This window comes from Taudactylus pleione, unplaced genomic scaffold, assembly GCF_031769625.1.
Source record: "Taudactylus pleione unplaced genomic scaffold, aTauple2 ptg000363l, whole genome shotgun sequence".
Taxonomy (NCBI): domain Eukaryota; kingdom Metazoa; phylum Chordata; class Amphibia; order Anura; family Myobatrachidae; genus Taudactylus; species Taudactylus pleione.
In genome coordinates, this window is record NW_028284764.1 from 142,501 (window position 1) to 147,488 (window position 4,988).

A 4,988-nucleotide genomic window follows, 5' to 3' on the forward strand; every position below is an offset into this window, starting at 1 on the left:
CTGCATTGGGGGGGACCACTACTGGGGTCTACTACAGGGGGCACTGCATTAAGGGGGACTCCTACTGGCGCCACTATAAAGGGCACTGTGTAGGGGGGACTACTATTGGGGTCACTGCATTGGGGGGGACTACTACTGGGGGGGACCACTTCTATTGGGGGCACTGCATCAAGGGGGACTGCTACTGGGGCACTATATAAGGGGCTTACTACTGGGGGCACTGCACAGGGGGGACGACTACAGGGGGCACTGAAAAGGGAGAACCACTACAGGGGGCACTGCATGAGGGGACAACTACTGGGGGCCTGCATAAGGGGGACAACTACTGGTGGCACTGTATAAGGGGCACTACTGGGGGGCTGCATATTGGGGATCACTACTGGGGGCACTGTATAAGGGGAACTAATGGCGGGCTGCATAAGGGGGACTACTACAGGGGGAACTGTGTAAGGGGCACTGCATATGGGGGATCACTACTGGGGGCCTGTATAAGGTGAACTAACCGGGGGCTGCATAAGAAGTACCACTACTGGGGGCATTGTATACCGGGGGTACTATATAAGGGGTACCACTAATAGGGGCACTGCATATATGGGGACTGTATAAGGGGCACTGCATTAAGGTGCAAATGGAAAAATGTTCCCAGTGACAAGAAAGGGGTGTGTGTCATGTTGACACGCCCCATTTTTCAGTGGGCACGCCCCTTGTGACCACGCCCATTTTTTTACGCATACGCCTGCAGGTACTGGGGGCGGGGGGGTGCCCTCCATTTTCAAATTTGCCCTGGGCTCCAAATACCCTAGTTACGCCACTGTACATATCTATATATTATCTATCTATATGTCTATCATCTATCTCATCTCATATCTATCTCACCTCATATCTATCTATCTATCTATCTATCTCATATCTATCTATCATCTATCAACTATTTCTATCTCATCTCATATCTATCTATCTATCTATCTATCTATCTATCTATCTATCTATCTATCTCATATCTATCTATCTCATCTCTATCTATCTATCTATCTATCTATCTCATATCTATCTATCATCTATCTTATATCTATCTCATCTCATATCTATCTATCTATCTATCTATCTATCTATCTAATCTCATATCTATCTATCTATCTATCTATCTATCTATCTATATCATATATCTATCTATCTATCTCATCTCTATCTATCTCTCTATCTATCTATCTCATATCTATCTATCTTTCTATCTCATCTCATATCTATCTATCTATCTATCTATCTATCTATCTATCTATCTCATCTCATATCTGCCTATCTATCTATCTATCTATCTATCTCATCTCTACCTATCTATCTATCTATCTATCTATCTATCTATCTCATCTCTATCTATCTATCTATCTATCTCATATCTATCTATCTATCTATCTATCTATCTATCTATCTCATATCTATCTAGCTCATCTCTATCTATCTTAGGGGTGAGCGGGTTCGGATTTCTGAAATCCGAACCCCCCCGAGCCCCCCCGATCCGAGTCCGATCCGAGTCAGGCTCGACTTTTCCCGCCTGACTCGGATCTGAAATCGAGGCAAAACGTCATCATCCCGCCTTCCGAGTCTCGCGGGTTTTGGATCCTATATAAGGTACCCGCGTCGGCGCCATTTTCTCACTCGGCTGTGGACAGTGAAGAGGGAGGGTGGGAGTTAGGGCTGTGTAGTGTAGTGTAGTGTAGTGTAGTGTAGTGCTGCTGTTGTCCACTACTTCAAAGTCCATAGGGGCTGGCTGTGTTGTGCTGTGCTGCTGTTGTTAATAGGGGCTGTGTCCACTACTTCAAAGTCCATAGGGGCTGGCTGGACTGTGTTGTGCAGTCAGTTCTCCATAGGGGCTGTGTCCACTCCAAAGTCCTGTGCAGTGTCCCAGTCCTAAAGGAGTGCTGTAGTGTTGTCCAGGGGGTGCTCTGTCCATCAGGGGTGCTCCCCCCAAGTGCTAAAAAAATAATATATTTTCTGTGTTTGTGAATTGTGTGCGCAGTAGCCGCACGTGCATCAACAAAGTAGTGCCAAGCGTGCGCCTGTGTCATAAGTAAAGGGCCGGCTGGCTTGACCGTTAAAGGGTGCTGTAACCCCCGAAAGTACACTCCAGTCCAAACCAAAAAAAAATTATTTTCTGTGTTTGTGAATTGTGTGCGCAGTAGCCGCACGTGCATCAACAAAGTAGTGCCAAGCGTGCGCCTGTGTCATAAGTAAAGGGCCGGCTGGCTTGACCGTTAAGGGTGCTGTAACCCCCGAAAGTACACTCCAGTCCAAACCAAAAAAAAAATTATTTTCTGTGTTTGTGAATTGTGTGCGCAGTAGCCGCACGTGCATCAACAAAGTAGTGCCAAGCGTGCGCCTGTGTCATAAGTAAAGGGCCGGCTGGCTTGACCGTTAAGGGTGCTGTAACCCCCGAAAGTACACTCCAGTCCAAACCAAAAAAAAAATTATTTTCTGTGTTTGTGAATTGTGTGCGCAGTAGCCGCACGTGCATCAACAAAGTAGTGCCAAGCGTGCACCTGTGTCATAAGTAAAGGGCCGGCTGGCTTGACCGCTAAGGGTGCTGTAACCCCCGAAAATATACTCCAGTCCAAACCAAAAAAAAAAATATTTTCTGTGTTTGTGAATTGTGTGCGCAGTAGCCGCACGTGCATCAACAAAGTAGTGCCAAGCGTGCGCCTGTGTCATAAGTAAAGGGCCGGCTGGCTTGACCGTTAAAGGGTGCTGTAACCCCCAAAGTACACTCCAGTCCAAACCAAAAAAAAAATTATTTTCTGTGTTTGTGAATTGTGTGCGCAGTAGCCGCACGTGCATCAACAAAGTAGTGCCAAGCGTGCGCCTGTGTCATAAGTAAAGGGCTGGCTGGCTTGACCGTTAAAGGGTGCTGTAACCCCCGAAAGTACACTCCAGTCCAAACCAAAAAAAAATTATTTTCTGTGTTTGTGAATTGTGTGCGCAGTAGCCGCACGTGCATCAACAAAGTAGTGCCAAGCGTGCACCTGTGTCATAAGTAAAGGGCCGGCTGGCTTGACCGTTAAGGGTGCTGTAACCCCCGAAAGTACACTCCAGTCCAAACCAAAAAAAAAATTATTTTCTGTGTTTGTGAATTGTGTGCGCAGTAGCCGCACGTGCATCAACAAAGTAGTGCCAAGCGTGCGCCTGTGTCATAAGTAAAGGGCCGGCTGGCTTGACCGTTAAAGGGTGCTGTAACCCCCAAAGTACACTCCAGTCCAAACCAAAAAAAAAATTATTTTCTGTGTTTGTGAATTGTGTGCGCAGTAGCCGCACGTGCATCAACAAAGTAGTGCCAAGCGTGCGCCTGTGTCATAAGTAAAGGGCCGGCTGGCTTGACCGTTAAAGGGTGCTGTAACCCCCGAAAGTACACTCCAGTCCAAACCAAAAAAAAATTATTTTCTGTGTTTGTGAATTGTGTGCGCAGTAGCCGCACGTGCATCAACAAAGTAGTGCCAAGCGTGCGCCTGTGTCATAAGTAAAGGGCCGGCTGGCTTGACCGTTAAAGGGTGCTGTAACCCCCGAAAGTACACTCCCGTCCAAACCAAAAAAAAATTATTTTCTGTGTTTGTGAATTGTGTGCGCAGTAGCCGCACGTGCATCAACAAAGTAGTGCCAAGCGTGCGCCTGTGTCATAAGTAAAGGGCCGGCTGGCTTGACCGTTAAAGGGTGCTGTAACCCCCGAAAGTACACTCCAGTCCAAACCAAAAAAAAATTATTTTCTGTGTTTGTGAATTGTGTGCGCAGTAGCCGCACGTGCATCAACAAAGTAGTGCCAAGCGTGCGCCTGTGTCATAAGTAAAGGGCCGGCTGGCTTGACCGTTAAGGGTGCTGTAACCCCCGAAAGTACACTCCAGTCCAAACCAAAAAAAAATTATTTTCTGTGTTTGTGAATTGTGTGCGCAGTAGCCGCACGTGCATCAACAAAGTAGTGCCAAGCGTGCGCCTGTGTCATAAGTAAAGGGCCGGCTGGCTTGACCGTTAAAGGGTGCTGTAACCCCCGAAAGTACACTCCAGTCCAAACCAAAAAAAAATTATTTTCTGTGTTTGTGAATTGTGTGCGCAGTAGCCGCACGTGCATCAACAAAGTAGTGCCAAGCGAGCGCCTGTGTCATAAGTAAAGGGCCGGCTGGCTTGACCGTTAAAGGGTGCTGTAACCCCCGAAAGTACACTCCAGTCCAAACCAAAAAAAATTTATTTTCTGTGTTTGTGAATTGTGTGCGCAGTAGCCGCACGTGCATCAACAAAGTAGTGCCAAGCGTGCGCCTGTGTCATAAGTAAAGGGCCGGCTGGCTTGACCGTTAAAGGGTGCTGTAACCCCCGAAAGTACACTCCAGTCCAAACCAAAAAAAAATTATTTTCTGTGTTTGTGAATTGTGTGCGCAGTAGCCGCACGTGCATCAACAAAGTAGTGCCAAGCGTGCGCCTGTGTCATAAGTAAAGGGCCGGCTGGCTTGACCGTTAAGGGTGCTGTAACCCCCGAAAGTACACTCCAGTCCAAACCAAAAAAAAATTATTTTCTGTGTTTGTGAATTGTGTGCGCAGTAGCCGCACGTGCATCAACAAAGTAGTGCCAAGCGTGCGCCTGTGTCATAAGTAAAGGGCCGGCTGGCTTGACCGTTAAAGGGTGCTGTAACCCCCGAAAGTACACTCCAGTCCAAACCAAAAAAAAATTATTTTCTGTGTTTGTGAATTGTGTGCGCAGTAGCCGCACGTGCATCAACAAAGTAGTGCCAAGCGTGCGCCTGTGTCATAAGTAAAGGGCCGGCTGGCTTGACCGTTAAGGGTGCTGTAACCCCCGAAAGTACACTCCAGTCCAAACCAAAAAAAAATTATTTTCTGTGTTTGTGAATTGTGTGCGCAGTAGCCGCACGTGCATCAACAAAGTAGTGCCAAGCGTGCGCCTGTGTCATAAGTAAAGGGCCGGCTGGCTTGACCGTTAAAGGGTGCTGTAACCC